Consider the following 7,620-nt stretch of genomic DNA (forward strand, 5'->3'; position numbering starts at 1 on the left):
ACTGGTCTCCTTTCATCTCCGGAAAGAAGCCACATATTCCATGCTTTGGGACCTATGCACAGATGTGCTCTCTGCCTGGAAGATTCTATGTAGTGCGTACATGTCTGATGTTTTATCCTTCACATTTCAGCTTAAATGTCAAGGAGGTCTACGCCCGCTACCTTATGTAAAGAGAGCCCACAACGCCGTTAGTCAACATCTTCAGAGCCTCCACCACAATTGCAGTCTGGTGATCTACTTGTTGAATGCCTTCCTCCTTGGAGAGGAGAGTGAGGAGCACCATCTGTCTGGATCTCCGTGGGAGCCCCGATGGCCCCTTATGTTATCCCCAGCACACAACACGGGCTTGGTACCCAGGGAGTGTGGAGTATGTTCTTGTCCCCTCCCTCTAGAAGTGTGGGGAGCACAGAGCCCAGCTGGCCGGCCTGCCGCTTGCAGGAACAAACACCCCAGGCCAAGATTTTGTCCTGTTTTCACAGCCTGCCTTCCCCATCTTAACCTCACACATTTTCCAGGAGGCTTTATTTGGTTGGGCTCCTGGCTAATGATCAATGTCAACTCAGTAACAGGGCACCAACTTGGTGGCAGATGTTTTCTTGGCAGCACTAGCCGCTGGTCTAAGTGGGGGCCTTGGGTCTGGACTTGAAACACCAATGCCCAATGCCAGCCCCCTTTAAAGACCTCTCCGCAAATAAACTCAAACACCCTGGGCCTCCATTAACGCTCTTCCAGCTGACCCTGGGAACAGTGGGCCTTTCAGCTCCACTAGTGCAGCAGCTCCCTGGGCAGTTAAAACACCCCAACCTGGCCTCCGGCCTCTCCTCCCCGGGGGCCACCAGGCCTGCCCTGCCCGCCACCACACACAGCAGGACTCCGTCTTCCTCCTTAAAAAAGGTAAAGGGGGGAATGGCTTTCAAGCAGGCAATTTACCATTCCAGACACAATCTTTCAAAGAGAAACAAAAACTCTCCCTGTCTGAGGCAGACCGCTTAGGCGTGTGTGTAATAAGATGCTAATACAATTTAATGATATTTCGGCTGGAAAACCTGTCCTCAGAGCCTCCTTGTGTCGGGAAGGCCAGACATTCAGAAAACAAGAACTGCATGCTCTTAAACCGCTTTAAGCGGGGGTCAGAGCCCCGCTCTTTCCTATCTCTCATTAACTTTAATGCCTTCTCGGGGACAGTAATTGCTATTACAGAAAAGATTTTATACACACAGATCCTCAAACTTGCTTCTCTGAGCATAGGGGAGCCTTAGCCCTCCTCCAACACTCATCATGGCCCACCTGCAATTCCAAGTGTCCCAGAGGGTACCCAGCTCCCTTGAAACATGCTGCCCACACTCACCCCCCAAACCCAGTTCTGGGGACATACCTAGGGGATCCTGGAAGAATGAAAGGGGCTTTGTCTACTTTGTCCTTCTGCACCTTCTCACCCTACCCTCCACCTTAGAGAGGGCAAAGCTCAGTCCGCTCGCTCCCACAGACGGCTGCCCATTGGCCACTGCAGGGTCCTTCGGAGCCCTTCTTCAGGGAAGGGAGCTGGCTCTCTGGCCTAGCCTAAAGGGGAGAGATCAAAGGTCAAAGCTATATCTGGGCCCTCTCCAGATCATTAATAATAGTAAAAATGGCCAATACTAATCAAGTGCTTACCACATGCCTGGCTTTGGGTTTAATCTTCTTTATGCAATATATTGCTCAATCCATACACCAATCATGGGGTAGGGACTGTTATTAACCCCACTTGCAGATGAAGAAAGTGAGGAACAAAGCAACTGTCACAGCTGGTGACTGCAAAGCTATAGCATTCAAATACAGGTTATCTGACTGCCAGGTGGTATACCCTGCCCCCCACCCCGCCCCACCACCTCCCGCTGGTACTCAGGTCTGTTGTAGCCCAGAGTGTGGCTGGGGTACCCCAGATTCCTATGGGTTATCTGAGAACCTTTCTGGGTTCCTAAACTTTGAGCCACACAGTCAGGGTCCTATGTGGATGGAAGACAAAGCAGGGCAGGGGTAACTCCTCCCCACAATCCTGACCTTGCCCTGGAGCACCTAAAGGTAGAACTAACTGTGAGGTCTGCGAAGAGCTTGCTGGATGAGTTGTGAAGAATTTGGACTGGAAGTCACTGAACCGGGTCTTGGGTATAAGATAACCTCCTCCCTGTCACCAGCAACTCCAGTTAGCCAGAACACCCAGCTCGCACCCCCCCACCAGTGCTACCTCAAAGATGTGGTAGTCAGTGTCAAAGGCCTACTCTCAAAATTCTGGGGTGCACCTTGGGGGCTGGGACCAGCAGTCCCACCTCACCTGCCAATGAAAGCCAAGTGGAAGCTCTCTTGGATTAGTGTTACTGGCCATTTAGCTGAGCAATTTAGGCAAAGGAAAAGCATGCTGGATGGGAAATGTTCTGGAAACATTGCTGCATCCCAAGTCCAAACAACTTTGTCCTTAAACACTTCATGTCCAAAAGTGCTGGAGAGACCTTTGGCCAAACAGTTTCAAAACTAACATTCAGTGCAAGGCTTGCTGCCTGGGGCAAGGACTTCCCTCTGTGAGGGATTTGCTGTAGAACCAAATGCTTTTCCACTCCAAACACCCAACAGCACTTGGGACAACGCTGAGGACTCCAGATCAAACAAACATCCCCTTTTTTCCCCTACCATGCAAACTTTCTCAATAAATTATTCGCCCACTTCGGATCAAAGCCTGTTTTGCAGCCTGTGACCTAAAAAGCAAATAGCGTCTCTTAAACATGAAAGCCCTCCTCCCTGCCTGGGTCCACTTTATTACTCATTCCTTCCCCTTACAGTTATTCTGTTGTTATTTTCCTCCTCTGCTTGTTAGATCGCTTTGCAAGTCCCAACCCGCCTGAGGAAGAAGAGACGGGAGGGATGGTTCGTTCACTTGGGGCCCTAAGGTGAGAGAGGAAGTCAGGGTAGGGGAGAAGCCAGCACCCTGGGAACCCAGGAAACAGGGCCAGGCCCGGTTGGCAGCTCCTTGCACGGCCCCTTTGCCAAATGTCCTACTGGGAATTTTACCAGTAAAGGGAGGGAGTTAATGCCACTGTGAGAGGAGGGGCCAGGCAGCCGTACCACCACCTGGGCCCCTGATTGTTTGCAAACAGAAACGTTAAGGGGACATCCTGACGGCCAGTCTAGGCTCAAAACTCAGGGCTCCTCCCCTTTCCAACAAAGGAAAGGCGGCTGGCCAGTCCTGCCCTTTCAGCCCCTCCCCAATCCTCTTCAGCGCCGCTGTGAGTGCAGACAAGGAGCCTCCCTATAACCCCCTACAAAACTCAGCCTCTGGGTAAAACTTTATGTTCCGCAGTGGATGAGCGAGGGGTGCTAAGCGCGGGAGCAAAGTCTGGAAATCTGCAGAGACCAGAGTCGCCCGGCGCAGCATGCCCTTGGCTCAGGGCACAGGGAAACACGGTCCCTCCCGCCCCCAACAGCCCCTGGCACAAGAGACCTGCAGCCAAGGTGGTTAAAAAAAAGCGTCCTGGGCCGCGGTTGAGGCTACGGAGATTGGGAGGAGGGGTGGCGCGTGCCTCCAGCCTGCCCCTGGAGGCAGTCCGCGGGACCGCAGGCTGAAGGCGCGCCGGCGTGATTCCGACCGCGGGAGCCGGGAGGAGGAGCCGGAGGTGGCTGTGGGGGGCTCCGGCCCAGGCGAAGGAAGGGCAAGAGGCGGTTCGGGCCGGGGGCGGCGGACCTGACGCCTGGGGCGTGGGGAGGGCTTTAGGTGAAGCCGGTAAGAGGAGCCGAGCCTCTAGGGAAGTGGGCAGCTACGTGTGGCGGGGGACTGGTTGTGTGTGGGGTGTCCTGGGCCTCTGGAAGCCACAGCGAAGCCTTCCTGTCTAGCAGACATCCCCACCTTCTGATATAACAGCTACGAGTCGCCAAGCTGACCCCTTCTCATCCCTTGGCCTGGAGACTAGAGTGTCTTTAAGCTCAGGGATAGGCGGGAAGGGACCGGAGGGAGCCACAAGTCTGCAGCCAGGCGGGGAGGAAGCGGGCGGGTGCCGCTCCGCAGGCGCAGGCGAGTGGGTGGGAAGGAGGGAGGGAGAGAGGGAGGAAGGAGGTGAGGCCGGGAAGATGCCACTGCCGGGGGCGGGGCGCGGCCGGGGATCCGGGAGAGGGACTGCAGCGGTGCTTGGTGGGGGCTGGGGCTGCAGTGCCACTTATTTGAGGGTCAGGTGTGTATGTCCCGGGCTGAGACTGCCACTTGCCTACATCTTCCCGGTACCACCCACGGGGCAGAGACGGAGGCGGAGGGCAGGGGACTGCAGTACCGTCCCCGAAGCGGGACGCGAACCGGCAGAGTTGGGAGAAGGTAAACAAGGGCCACGCCCCCTGCCGTCGCCCCGCGGGCGCGCACCCGCCGCTCCGGCCGCAGCCGGTACATTTCCACTCTCCTAGCGCTTCTCCCCCGCCGGTCTCCCGCGCAGCCCCGAAGGGGGGGGGGGCTGCCCCCGACCCCAGCCCCCGCCCGGTACGTCGGGGCTGCACACCCGGCATACTCACCTGGAAAGGGTGTCCCCCGCCCCTCCAAAACACTGTGTTTAATTTGTGCAGAGCCTCCGCGCCCGGGAGCTAAGCATGCTGCCCCCGCGTGCAGCGCCCGCGTGCACCCAACCCAGAGAGGGGGCGACAGGGCGGAGGCGGTGGCCCCCGGAAGGTGTCTGGGACCGGACCGGCTGCACGTGAGCCCAGCGCGGAGTCATGTGCACCGGCTCAGCCCGGTTCGGCGGCCGGACGTGCTGCGTATCAACAAAATGAAACTCAGGGCGACAGGAGGGCAGATAGCTCCAGGTCCTCTGAACGCCCATCCCCGGCGGAACGACCTCCCCACCACTGCTGTCTCCCGCCGCAGACCCTCCGCGCGGCCAGAGCCCGCGGGGCAAGTTGCAGCCCTGGCGCGCCCCCGCCCGCCCGCGCCCCCTCACCGGCCCGGGGGCGCTTTGCCGCAGTCATTAATAAAGAAGGTCGCCAAGCTCACCCTTCCAAAAGTTGTTGTTGCATGCGCCCCTCTCAGCCTCCCCGCAATGTACTCTTTAAAACACGACTGACCAACATGCGCAATCTCTCTCCCCTGTGCTGTGCATCTCCCGCCTCCCCCCCCCCCCGCGCCCTGGCTTCCTAGAACAGGCAGCCAGCAGGAGAGAGAGGGAGCGAGCGAGCAAGAGAGAGAGAGCGAGAGCGAGGGAGCTAGGAGCGCTGGCAGATCTGTTGCAAAAACACAAAATAACGCCGTGGAGATGCGCGGGGCCCATCGCTGGGGGCTGGATCTTACCTTCCTCCACGGTGCCCTTCCGAGGGGCGCTGCCCTGGACTACGCGCCGCAGCGGGGGCCGGCGCGGGAAGGATGCTCCCGAAACCCCGAGCTCCTGGGGCCGGCGCGGGCGGGCGGGGGGCGCGCATCCATCCGGGGTCGCGGTGAGGGAGGCGGCCGGGCCCGCGGCGTCCCCGGCCCCGCACCCTTGCTGGGGACGGTCAGCCCTCTGGACCTAAACCCTTGCCGCTAGGAATGGGCGCAAAGTAACTCCATGGACGCTACTCACCGCCCCCCCCAAAATAGCCTCCAACTGCGATGGCCGCGGTCGGCACCATTCACCAATCCCCCTGTGTATGTTTCTGTTTCTTTTTAAACCAAGACTTCCTTGTGATCTCTTTAGAAAAAAAAAAAAAAAAAAAAGAATGTGTTGGGGGGGGGGGGGGGTGGGGGCGGGCGGGAGGAGCAAGGGAGGGGGAGTAGCCACTTTTTTCTTATTCACTCGGATCTCCACTCCTGACACCCCCAGCCGCCCGCCCCACCCCCCGCCCAGTTGTTTGGCTTCGGAAGCGGGTCCAGGTAGCGTTGCAGGCCTCATGGGGGAGGGTGTTCTGCCGGGCTGCCCGTCTGCCTGCACCTCGGGCCCAGACTCCCCATGGGCTCTGAGGCGCCCCCAGCCCGCCCTGTCCCCAGGGCCGGGCCCGAGCAGCGGCTGCGCCCGTGCAAGTCCCATCAGGTCTGCTCACACTTCACACACTCACACACATACCCCGCCCCTCCACTCTCTCACTCACACTTTCTGCTCACACTCCGCCCCCTTCGCGCCCCAGACCCGGGCGGCGCCCCCCGCAACCTTTAAAAAAAAAAAAAAAGCAAGCTTATACTTAAAAAAATCTTTTGGCGCCATATTAATGACGTACTTAAAATTTGCCATTTCTCCCTGCGTCAAAAAGACGTTTCTTTGCAAATAACAGCCTGAAGGCGACACTCGCGGAGGGAACGAGGTTTGCACTGAGCACCCCGCCTCCCGGGGCTCCAACGCTGGAAGACCCTCGCCCTAGGCCCTGCTCCTGAATCGCTGGTTTAAAAATGCGAATCGAATAAATCGCGTGGCGCTTTGCAGCGCCAGAAGTGAGCAGAAAGTGCTGGCAGGAGCGGAGGGGAGGGGCGCGCGCGCGAGTCTGGGGGAGGGGGCGCGGCCCTCCTCCCCCACCCACGGCAGATGGAAACTAACAACCCGGGCGGGGGGAACTTGAAATTGTGGGCGACCTCAAGAAAGAGGGGCGGTCCGTAGAGAGGGTCCTCTCGGGTTCGTCGCCCCCTCCCCCGCCCGGGTGCCTCCGGGCTCCCAGCTCTGCCCCGCATTTCCGGGGGTTGGGGAACGCAATGATGGGTGGGTGGGTAGCTGCTCGCCCCAGTCCCAGTAGGAGTTTGCCCCACGGTGTCCCCTTCCCCCAACCCCCAGCTCGTCCTTCCCATTACCCCTAAAGGGTTAAAAATCGAGGGGGCAACTTCCAAAGGCTGGCACTGGGCGAGGAAGCGGGGCGCCCCTTTCCCCACCCTTCGCCTCCTCGCCCCTCCTCCTCCGGCTCCACTTCCCGACTTGACCTTGTGGTGCACAAACAGTGCGCTCGGATCCTCGCAGTTTCTGGAAGAAGCGCTTGCGCTCGCCAGGCAGGCGGGCTGTCGGGCGGCTCGCGGGCGGTGGCGGGGCCTTGGGTCGGTTCCCGGAGCCACGGGCCACACCCACCCAACCCGCTGCGCCCGCCGCGCTCACCTTCTCTCGAGGAAGGAGCTGGGCTGGCCTCCTGGGTGGGGTGGGGTGGGGGGCAGCTGCAGCCTTCTCCGGATGCTCCCAGCTGGGGAGGGGGTGGTCTGGTCTCAGGCTGGGTTTGGTGGGGGAGACCTGGGAGCCTGGGTCAACATCCCCAAAGCATCGTTGCCAACTTTTCTTTTCCTCTCCCTTTTGGCTGCCCCTCAGAGATAATACAGTCATTTTTTTTCAACTCACCTTTGGCTTTGACGGCTCGTGGGTGAGTTGTGAACGGGATCAGGAACCGCCTTCCCTCTCCAAGACTGAAGGTTGTTTATTCTTTCCTTCTTTCCCTTCTACCCCCCTTCAGTGGAAAGATAAATATTCAATTTATATAAGATGACATTTATGTGATAATTAAAAAGATCCCCCGATGGAATGTTGTGAACACATTTGCTTATAGGAGAAATAAATCTAATAATAAACAAACTCATAATAACAGCACAAATCCTCTGACAGGGTAAATTGTCTACACAACAAAGAGGGAGATGATGAATGCAGAAATAAGCACTTTTTGCAACAAGAAAGAAATAGG

At 58.1% G+C, this 7,620-nt stretch overlaps 1 protein-coding gene across 12 annotated transcripts in view; it reads right to left on the minus strand.

The window, feature by feature from the left end:
• LOC111141195 (jade family PHD finger 2) overlaps positions 1-5,564 on the minus strand; it is a 51,810-nt gene extending 46,246 nt beyond the window's left edge. For 3 of the 12 annotated variants that reach the window (XM_022493594.1, XM_022493592.1, XM_022493591.1), the window contains exon 1: positions 1,376-4,991. The gene's annotated coding sequence lies outside the window, so the exon portion shown is untranslated. The other 9 variants (XM_022493595.1, XM_022493593.1, XM_022493597.1 and 6 more) reach the window with 7 other exon arrangements.
• Between the last annotated feature and the right edge of the window lie 2,056 nt (positions 5,565-7,620).

This window comes from Enhydra lutris, unplaced genomic scaffold (genome assembly GCF_002288905.1).
Source record: "Enhydra lutris kenyoni isolate GAN:26980312 unplaced genomic scaffold, ASM228890v2 scaffoldscaffold5, whole genome shotgun sequence".
NCBI classification, from domain to species: Eukaryota; Metazoa; Chordata; class Mammalia; order Carnivora; family Mustelidae; genus Enhydra; species Enhydra lutris.